This window comes from Pinus tabuliformis, chromosome 3_2, assembly GCF_031772625.1.
Source record: "Pinus tabuliformis cultivar Carrire ecotype Pingquan chromosome 3_2, CPIR1, whole genome shotgun sequence".
NCBI classification, from domain to species: domain Eukaryota; kingdom Viridiplantae; phylum Streptophyta; class Pinopsida; order Pinales; family Pinaceae; genus Pinus; species Pinus tabuliformis.
Window position 1 is genome coordinate 199,923,829 of NC_142302.1, and position 11,252 is coordinate 199,935,080.

Sequence of the window (11,252 nt, forward strand, 5' to 3'; positions counted from 1 at the left end):
GTTTGTAATTTGGAATTCGGGTCTGTGCGACAACAGACAATAGAACACTGGCTCTGAAGCCTTTCCCAGGGAATTTGCAGACTGAGATTTGATATAGAAATGGCCTCACTAGGCAGAATTCAGAGGAGAAAGACAAAGTCTGCAGGGTTAAATTGGGCAGCTGGATAAAACAGAGGAAATGGTGCTCTTTTGCAGGAGATTTTGGCAAATTAACTCAATGCATGGGCAGTTTTGGAGACTCTGCCGGCGGAAATGGGCTCGAAGTGTGGTTTAATGACCAATTTGCAGACGAGAGCAGAGTTTGCAGGTTTTCTTAGGAGAGAGGGGTCACCCAGTGAATTAAAATGCAGTGGTTCATAGGCAAGAGCACATTTAAATTCGAATTATAGATCCTCAGGAAATTTTAATGGAGAATTTCGGAAAAAACAGGGTTTTAGGGCAAAAAGTAGGTAAATACTTGTTTTACAGGTGACTGGTGCGAATTGCAGGTACAACTCGAGCTGCGGGGTCGAGCTACGAAGCCAATTTGTAGGGTGATGGACTGTGCATCTTTGGTGGCGGGTTGGTCGTAAAATCTCATGCAGGTGTCTCCACTAGCGCACAAATAGAAATAAACAAAAAACCGTCGTTTTCACGACTTTTAACAAAATTTAGATCTTTTTGGGCTTTTTGGCACTTTTTTATGATGACATCATCATGACGTACTTTTGTCATGTAGCGGGTACAGAGGATGATGTGGCAGCTAACGTGCCGGATGACGTGGTGGATGACACGGTGGCAGGGTGGTGATGTCAACATATGACATGGCACTGGTGTGGAGCAGTGGCGGGTGATGTGGATGCAACGTCATCATGTGACATGGGGATGACGTCAGGGGGTACGCGGCGGGGCGGTAAGTGGTATTCCTCGCACCGCCTTTGGCCCATGGTGGTTTCGGGGGAGGGGGCTCCGATCACGCCGGGAAGCCGACGCGTGGCAGGGGTACGACAGCAATACCGCCCATCCCCCGGATGTTAACTCTCAGCAGATGAGGGGCTCTAATATTGCTGCCAGCTGTTGGATCTACGACACGGGATTGGACGGTCGACGGGCGGTGAGAGTTGACTGAGAGTTTATGATACGGGACCCACCATAATATTTTAATGTTTTAATATTTGCGGGGTAAAGAACTTCGGATTATGGGTTTTATGCGGTTAATGTAGGCGGCCACGGTTATTTGTTTAACCAAATGTTAAACAAAACCCAGTATTTACATGCACACTAGGTTTAATATATGGTCGATGTGAGGGGTTCAGTGCGGTTGTTAATTTAACCAGATGCCAAATTAACCCCTAATGTATTTTGAACGCAGGAGGGTTTATTATTAATGTCCCAGATGGACTAATAATTCTCGAACTTGTGTTATATGGCTATAGTTGCCAAGGGTAAGGATAATTAGGTATTTTTTGGGTTTTTTATATAGTTTTTTGCAAAATAGGGGTGGGGAATGATAAAGGAGCTATATAATAAAGTTAATGTTAGTATGATTCCATGGATGGGTAACGCTAAGTTTATAAGGTAATAATTTAGGTTCTTAGGGAAATGAAGTAAAATGTTAAGACCTTTTACACAAGAAATGTGGCTTGTTTTAACTAAGTAAACTCAGAGTTCAACTTAGCATTTCTCATAAAATGAAGTGAAATAGGACTATTGGGCTGATCCCAAGGTCCTTGAGGGGATGTTAGCAAATGACTTCTCGGGGAATGATAGGGGAAATTAGTCATGCTTCCACTGTCCTGCAGTCACTTTGCCATGGTATTTGTGACATCCATGAGATAAGTCTTTCTTGACAAGACAAAAATGATCACAAACTTGCTTCTGCAACCTCAAACTGCCTACCCAGCCTAATACACCTAACATTTTTTCTTCCTTTTGATTGGGTGCATTTGGACTAGCAAACCCTGATTTTCCTCTTTTTCTTTGAATGCCCTCCTATCTAAGTCTACCCTTATCTCTTCCAAGGGCCCAGATTAAGTAGTTGGGCTCCTTATTTTCTCTACCTGTTTACTCATCTTCCAAGCTTGAACTGTTTGGACAGATCTTTATTATCTATTCTAAAGACAAGTAAATTCAAACATGACCTAGCCAGGATTGGACTGTCTGGCTATTCATCAACTGTATGTAGAATCAACCACCTGTACACAATGAAATTCTCCAACAATAAATAGTAGTGGCATTTAAACTAGCACACTTTCTTGGTCTTTTGGTTTGGGGTTCATTTTCATCATTTTCTTTGACCAATTTACTCTTTTTGCCCTTTGATTTTTCTTTTAGGGCATACCCTCTTTTCATTTTTTAATTTTCTTGATTTGTTTACAAAATATGGAACCTTTGCAGCATGAAAGGATGAACATATTTGGCTCTTCTATAGTTAACCATGAAAAATGAAACCTATTGGTATAGGAACCTAACAGAGTTAAAGAGGAAGAAACATTGAGTTAGACACTGCAAGATTCCTCTCGTGGTGTAAAAGGATCACAACAAGGCCACAGTAAGTCCCTGAGAGAGAAAGAAGATGCTACCACATGCAGTGGTAACAATCAGAGTATGGTGCAATGTCGTATATTAAGGTCCACCAATGACATCATATTAGAAAAAATTTAAGCATGAAAATAGATTGAAACAAAAGCAAAAGGGAAATCCTCACTAACTCGTTAGGCCCTTGCTCAATAATCGATAACATTTGGGTATGAATAATCAGGGATCCCTTCTTCAAAGTCCCTATTTTCTTTTATAGATTTCTACATATTGATGGATGACTTTGACCCTCCTCGAATGGCCATTAGATGAGTGCTAGGCAGTTGCATTTGTTAAACTTATTGGCAATTGTTTGAAACTTTTTTAATTTAAAACTTTTATACAAAACTTTGAATTCGCATTTTGTAATTTGGTGCATATTTTTTCCGCTCATGCCACATTTGTTTAAATAAACTACATATTTATTTTCTTTTTATTATGTTTCTCAACTATGGCTGTGGATTTATCCTGGACAAGTAATGAAAATAAGATATGTTCTAGGGAATTGAACATATGTTTTTCATCACTTGTATCGATATACTTTGACAACACGGGCACGAAAACCCGAACCCATCACTTCATCGCACTATGACCGATAAAGACTTTCCTAGCTGTTGAGAACAACACATAGCCCATATTATACGAATATATACTGGCGTTATTCTTTCACCTTGAGATGGATATATATTTGTTTTATTACAGCAGGGAAACAACCGCTACATTACGATACATCAAATATACTCAAAGGAAAAAACTATTTTTCCTGTACAACCACGTTGAGAGTAATAAGTATATTCCCATGTGTCATCATAGCAATAGATTCCATTTTGGTAATTCATTGTGTTTCTCATTCTAGTGACTGCCATTACTGTGCAAGTTTCTCTTGTCACTTTTTGCCTCCATGAAAGCTGACAAGAAAATGCTAAGACAATGCTAAATGTCAAATTTTATTAGACATTCTGAAAACCTTTTTGATCCATTTTCTAACATGGTCCATAGTCTGCTTTGATAGTAGTATGATGTATCTCTTCCAAAACATGATTGTCTTTCATAGCTGGACAACTAATTTGATAAATGATCTCTTTAAATTTGTCTTGGACTCGAACGTTATTGGATGTTCTTGAAGATGGGCCAAGTGTTCACCCAAAATTTCCAAACATATCAATAACAACACATAGTGCAATGGAAATATTCATCCTCATCTAATTATTAAATGCGGAAATATTCCTCTAAAATCCTGGATTTCCCATACACTGGGGCTATTACTTATATAACCCCTGGTTTTAGTTTCTCTTGCATGTTTGGCTATTCAGCTGGAATATGGCAAAATATAGAGTTCCTTGATGTCTTCACTCCAACTTCTTCGATTCCATCTCAAAGAAAGGCTCAAAGGATATTCCAAATATTATCTTTAGAGGTGGCCATTTCAACCCGAAAGGCCAAGTATCCATGCCATCAGTCACAATATTCTATGCATGTGTACATTACCAAGCAATTTATTGTCAATAAACATTGTTGCAAGACAATAATTGTTCAAATAAATTTATGAGACGTTCTGGATATCTAAAGAGATTTTCTTATAAATCTCAGGTTCAACAAAGCATCCAATATATGGATCATGAAGCAGTGGATCCTCACACTAATATATTCACCATGGGACTGAGACAAATATATACAAATTGTACTCCCTCATGTAGATGAGAAAGTGGTGTTGGAAACTATCCACGTTAGAATTGACATTCTTACCATATTCAAATGGTGTCCTTCCTCAATGTAAATAATTCATCAATAATATGGCCACTCTCCCACATGTGTCACTTCTCCCAATCCTCACGCTTAATTGGCACACTACACCTACACATTTCATTCGACAATGTGTATGTCTTGGGACTTTATATCCATTGTAGTGGGACTTCATCCCTCTTCTATTACAAAGAAGACTTCTCAGGGTAGGGGAAATCACAACTCCATGCCCTCCCTCATTTCAATGCAACATGAAAATCTTTTCTTGCTCTCTTTCCATTTCACGGTAGTTCTTCAATCAGAAATCTCAATTTCAAGCCCTTCCTTCTAGCTTTGGTTGAATATTTTCATTTCTATCAACTCCAAAAACAGGTGATAGAAAGGATAGGTAGAAGGCTTATTACCCAAGCTAGAGTTAAAGAGGAAGAAACATTGAGTTAGACACTGAAAGATTCCTCTCGTGGGGTAAAAGGATCACAACAAGGCCACAGTAAGCCCCCAAGAGAGAAATAAGATGCTACTGCATGTAGTGGTAACAATCAGAGTATGGTGAAACACTGTATATTAAAGTACCATTATCATCCCCTCAAGACTTCGATTGCTTAGGAGAGAAAATATTTTTAAAGCAGAATTTCGAAAATTTGAGGCTATAATTAGCAAAGTGGAAAGCTTGCACAATTTTGTTTAGAGACCTCATGAGAAAGTTACAGATGCTGATACACTCTTTCATCTCACTTCCACACTCCTCGCTACTATTAACAGATCACAAAACAATGATGGTGATACTCTAGTTGATTTTATTAGTAGTGATATTCTAAGAAACTATAGTACTAGGCATATGGAAGCAGGTCATTGGAGGGAAATGACGATCAAACCCAAATATCATGGAGAAATATTGGGCTTTCAGCTGCTTCTGTTTTCTAGCATGTGGCAGGAATTTGCACTTTTCTTGGACCAATGGATAATGAAACCAAACAAAGGAAAGCTATAGTATAGAGAAAACAGACTAAGCCGATAGAAGGCACTCGACCTGAAGCAGTGAAAGAATCCCTGGAAGATGAAAAATCAGAAACAGACAAGAATATGGTAAGCATATTTAATATTTTGTGAAAACAGAAGCAATCCAGATTAGAGAATTTGGTTCTAAATAGAATATCATTTTCCCAAACAATAGAAAACATGTTTGTGTTATCATTTCTAGTAAAGGATGGTAGAGTTGAAATAAATGTCGATGAAAATGGAAAACATTTTTTTGTCCCCAAAAATGCTCCTAGAGCTACAAAAATGGAATCTGGAGAAGCTTCTTACAACCAATTTGTTTTTCAGTTTGATTTTAAAGACTGGAAGTTGATGATGGAAGTTGTTGCAAGTGGTGAGGAGTTGATGCCTCACAAAACCAATCCACTTATGATTCCTTGTTTTGAGAAGGCTGCAGAGACTCCTATCAGAGAGATTTGAAGAAATAGGGGCAGATTGGTACCTACAACTCTTGAGGTGTAGGAGGATGCATGTGGAAGTGATGATGGTGGTGGAGGTCTTCAAAGACCAACACTGAAGAAGTGAAATAAGTGTCTCCTATAACTTTTGCTACTTTTTTGGGTGCTTTTTGTTGGAAACTATCTATGTTTTTATCAGTGCATTGTAATTCATACAGGAAGATAATCTTTAATTTAAGCAATAAGGTATATAAATAATGCTATCTTGTTCTCATAATTAGTTATAATTAAGTTTACTAGCAATGCAAACCCCTGGTCATGTAGTACACCCCTTTAGGAATGGTTCCAAGGCCTGGGCAGAAGACTGGCATCATGTAAAAGGAAATTGTTAATGTAAGATGTCAAGTTTGATATGTTAAACCATGATTAGTCTCCTTGTGACAGTATGTTGTAATTTTATGTTTGAAAAGTATTTTGAGATACCACACAAGAATAAAGTTTCTGATTGTTTAGTTGGTTTAATTTGAGAATACGTAGAGATGAGAGTAGGGTAAGGCCAGGCGAAAATAGATGTAAATGCAAAGGTTTAAAAAACTATCTAGAAGCCCTTACCATACCCAAACCCTTTTACTGGCACTACACGGATAGAGAGATCCACCCAGAGGCATGTGGAGAATAAGTATGGATATGCATGCTCTAGATTGACTAATTGCTTGAGCCTAGCTAAAGCAGGCACAACTAGTAGATGGCAAGAGATTGGGAATATATATATATATATATATATATATATATATATATATATAGATATAGTATGGTATATGAAATTAATTATGCCCCCTTTTGATTTTCAGGGTGGGAGGAATGCATGGAGAAAAGGAGATCGTATTTGTCCTCTATATCCCACATATCAAGATGCTAGGATAAGTCCCAATCAAAAGAGTTGGGTTCACTCATAGGTATATGATTGTAAAAGGCCATCATGAACTTTATTAAGCTAAGTCATCCCTTAGTTCAGTTTCATCCTTTAGTTGAAGCTTCAAAGAAGATACTCAGCCTCTTTTCAACCCTTCAGTCTTCCTGGAATAGCTACAGAACAACCCTATTTAATCCACGTTGAATGCCTCTTCTTACTGTGATCTTAAACTTCAAACTTCGACCCTTCTCCCTACAAGAGCACCCAAGAAAAACACTCAAAACAAACTCTCTTTCACATGTTGTACCTACAACAAAACATAAGAATTCCACGTTTCTTATAGGGCTTATTTCTTTTTGTCTTATGGATCCTTCTTGCAGTGGCTAGGGCCTCCCTTTGACTGCATCTAGGGCGTCTCTGAGTGTTGCTTTAGACATTTCTTGACTACAACTATATGCTTCTTCTTGATGGCTGATAAGGGCCTCCCTCTTGCTACGGATTAATGCTTCCTTTGTTGTGGATAAGAGCCTTCCTTTTGCTTCGTATCTGGCCTCTCTTGACTGCGTCTTTATGCCTCTCTTGACTACATCTTAGGCCTCTCTCTAGACTGCGTCTTAGGCCTCTCTCTTGTTGTGGCTAAGCCTCCTTTTTGACTGCAGTTAGGATTGCCTTTTATTGCAGCTAGGGATTCTTTTTTTACTGTGGCTAGAGCTCCTTCAAGACTCCATCTAGGTCTCCCTTCATGAATGCAATTAGGGCTCCTTTGTGACTGCAACTAGGACTCGCACTATTGCAGCCTACTAGCCTCGCGCTACACAGAGACTCCTGCACTGTAGCACTCTCTGTTGCTTCATCCGCATCCATCTCTACCCACATCTGTTAGTCCTGCTACTCTCTCTTCGGGGCTCCCGTAGCAAGGTATAATCCAAGAGGTTGGGTACCTCAAGTATCTACCCCTAATCGCTTGTAGTCCTCTTGACTACAGCTCGATGTCTCCCCACCTATTCTCTAGATGTACATGAGTAGTCCCTATAGTCCCTAGCATGCCCTGGGACATTATGACATGATCACTAGTGCATTAACTATGCTAAAAGGTCACTTTCTTGTTAATTTGACCATGAATATGTTATGAAACCAGCTCACAAAAATATAGAAAAGATAGATCAACGCCTTCTAATTCAGCCTCTTCGAGGGGGAAACCTCCTTTACATTACACAAATGAATGATCCTTTGATGATTCAAATGACAAAACCTCCTTTCTATATATAGGATTCTAAGGAGTCACAATATAACTCAGCCGACCTAACAATAAGAATATAAAGCCACAAAAATAACAATAGAGGGATTCTATGGGGCACAGTAATAACAATATGGGGACAAATAGGGGCACAAAAATATTAATAAGGGATACAACTACAATAGTAATGGGGTAATCACTAGTATTATAGGGACCTAACATGCCCCTCTCCTTCAAAAAAGTGTTGTCCTCAACACTTGAGTAGTTTTGGATGCTTCTGTATAAAATTCTCATCCTCCCATGTGGAATATTCAGTGGATAAGTTCTTCCACTTGATGAGATACTCCAAAATTGATCGATTTCGTAGCTGTCGAGTTCTTGTTTCTGTGACTGCTTCCGGTTCCAATATAATTTTTCCTTCCTCATCAAGTTCTGGCAATATTTTTTAAACTGGGAGCTTGTCGCCTATAACCTTCTTTAAACATGAAACATGGAAAACTGGGTGCACTCGAGAAGCTGCAAGAAGCTCCAATTTGTATGCCATAGTACCAATCTTTTGCAACACCTTGTACGGACCATAATACTTTGGTGATAATTTATTATCCTTCTTAGCTTGCTTGAGGGACATTTGTTTATATGGTTGTAGTCGTAGGAATACCCAATCACCTACATCAAAACTTCTTTCACTGTGATGTTGATCTACCTATTGTTTCATTCTATTCTGTGCCAACACGAGGTTATCCTTTAAGAGTTGGAGGAATTGTTGTTGATGTTCGATGTGATGTTCCACTGCTTGAACCTTAGAATTTTATCATAAATATGATGTGATGGATGGTGGCTGATATCCATAAAGTGCCATAAATGGGGTCACTTTTGTTGCTGTATGGAAGGAAGTGTTATACCACCATTCAGCCAGAGCAACCATTTGACCCATTGTGTCAGTTTATTAGATACAAAGCAACGAAGATATCCTTCCAAACATTTGTTTACTATCTCAGTTTTCCCATCAGGTTGAGGATCATAAGATGAGCTATTAGCTAACTGAGTACCAAGACAAGAAAATAATTCTGTCCAAAAATTTCCAGTGAAAATTGAATCTCTGTCACTTACAATAATCTTTGGGTTTCCATGTAGCTTTTGAATTGTTTCCATAAATGCCGTAGAAACTGTACTCGCTTTAAATGGATGTGATAATGCACAAAAGTGTGCATACTTGGTAAGTCTGTCAACTACCACCATGATGACACTCTTTCCCTCAGACTTGGGTAAACCTATGATAAAATCCATTGAAACATCCTCCCAACGTTGGCTTGGAATGGATAAAGGTTGTAATAGAACCGAGGTCTTAATTGTTTCAACTTTATTTTGTTGGAAAACCAACCATTCCATCACAAACTTTTGAATATCCAATTTAAGGTTGTCCCAAAAAAATTCCTTCTTAACCTTGTGGTGAGTTTTTAAAAATCCTGAGTGCCCTCATAAGGGAGAAGTGTGCAATTCCATAAGAATCTTTTGTTTGAGTTGGGAATTCTTACAGAGGTATAAGCGATCTTTGTACCATAACGAATCATTTTGCTAGCTAAATGTATCAGATGTACTGGAATCTTGTTGCAACTTTCAAATAAGTGCCCACACTTCTTCATCATTCTTCCATTCCTCCCTTGCTTCATTTATCCAATCTGGTTGGATAATATAAATGGCGCACAAAAATGCTTCCACATCCTCATCCTTTCTTGAGAGTGCATCTGCCACCACATTTTGTTTCCCTTTTTTGTAGATGATTTCAAAGTCATAACCCAACATCTTTGTGACCCAATTTTGTTGCTCTTCATAGGATAATCTTTGTTCTAAAAAGTATTTAAGGCTATCATGATCCGTTTTTACCTTGAAGTGTCTTCCCATTAGGTAGGGTCACCATTTCTTAAGAGCATGTATTATTGCCAACATTTCCTTCTCATAAATAGCTTTGTGTAAAATCTTTCCCTTGATTGGATGACTTTCAAAAGCAATGGGTCTTTCATCTTGCATTAAAACAACACCAATTCCATTTCTAGAAGCATCACATTCCACAATAAAGGTTTTTGTGAAGTCTGGTGTAGCTAAGACCGGTGCTTGGCACATTTCCTCTTTAAGATGTTTGAAGGTCATTGCTGCTTCTGGAGTCTATGAAAATGCATCTTTCTTCAATAATGTTGTTAGAGGTGTTTCTATTCTCCCATAATTCTTAACAAACTTGCGATAATACCCTGTCAACCCGAGAAATCCTCGCTGATACTTTATGGATGTGGGGATTTTCCATTCCTTAATGGCTTTAATTTTGCTAGGGTCTACCTTAACTCCTTCATGAGATACAATATGACCCAGATATTCCACCTCTTGTACTCTAAAGAAACATTTGGATCTTTTTACATATAATTGTTTCTCCTCCAATAGTTGTAGCATCCTGTCAACATGTTCAACATGATCCTTCCAAGACTTGTTGTAGATTAGTATATCATCAAAAAATACTAACCCAAATTTTCTAAGGAAGGGTTTGAAAATGGAATTCATCAAACCTTGAAATGTAGAAGGTGCATTGGTAAGGCCAAAAGGCATGACCAAAAATTCATAATGACCCTCATGAGTTCCAAATGCTATTTTCGGAATGTCTTCAGTCTTCATTCTTATTTGATGATATCCTAAACGAAGATCCAACTTGGTGATGTAAATTGATCCATGCAATTCATCCAGTAATTCATCAATGACAGGAATGGGAAACTTATCTTTAATAGTGAGCTTGTTGAGCTCCCTATAATCCAGACACATGAGCCATGATCCATCCTTCTTATGCACCAATACTACTGGAGCAGAGAAATAACTTTGACTAGGTTGAATTATACCAGCCTCTAGCATTTCTACAACCATACATTCAATTTCACTCTTTTGGGCATAAGGATATCTGTATGGCCTGATGTTTGGAGGAAATCTTCCTGGAACCAGATGAATAGCATGATCATGATCATGAATAGGTGGGAGACCTTTGAGAGTCTCGAATACCTTGGAATGATTGTCCAATACTTTTTGGAGATCTGGAGAAATAGATGATTCCAATGCGGAAACATCTAGCGAACATAATTGTGCAATTACACCTCTTTGTTCCTTTTGTAGAAGCTTGGTCATACCGTTAGCGCCGATTATCTTTCTCAGTTTCCCTGCAATACCCCTTAGTTCGACTTCCTTTCCTTCCACAGAAAATTTCACCAAAATTTCTTGAAAATTAAAAGCTATTGTACCCAGGGATTGTAGCCATTGGACTCCTAGTACAACATCAACACCTCCCATTGGAATGGAAATCATTGGGCTAGTCAATACATATTCTCCCATGGAT

General features: G+C 38.4%; 1 pseudogene; it reads left to right on the plus strand.

Annotated features, from left to right (window-relative positions):
- Nucleotides 1–696: 696 nt before the first annotated feature.
- Nucleotides 697–5,757, plus strand: LOC149180454 (non-structural maintenance of chromosomes element 4 homolog A pseudogene; annotated as a pseudogene).
- Nucleotides 5,758–11,252: the final 5,495 nt, after the last annotated feature.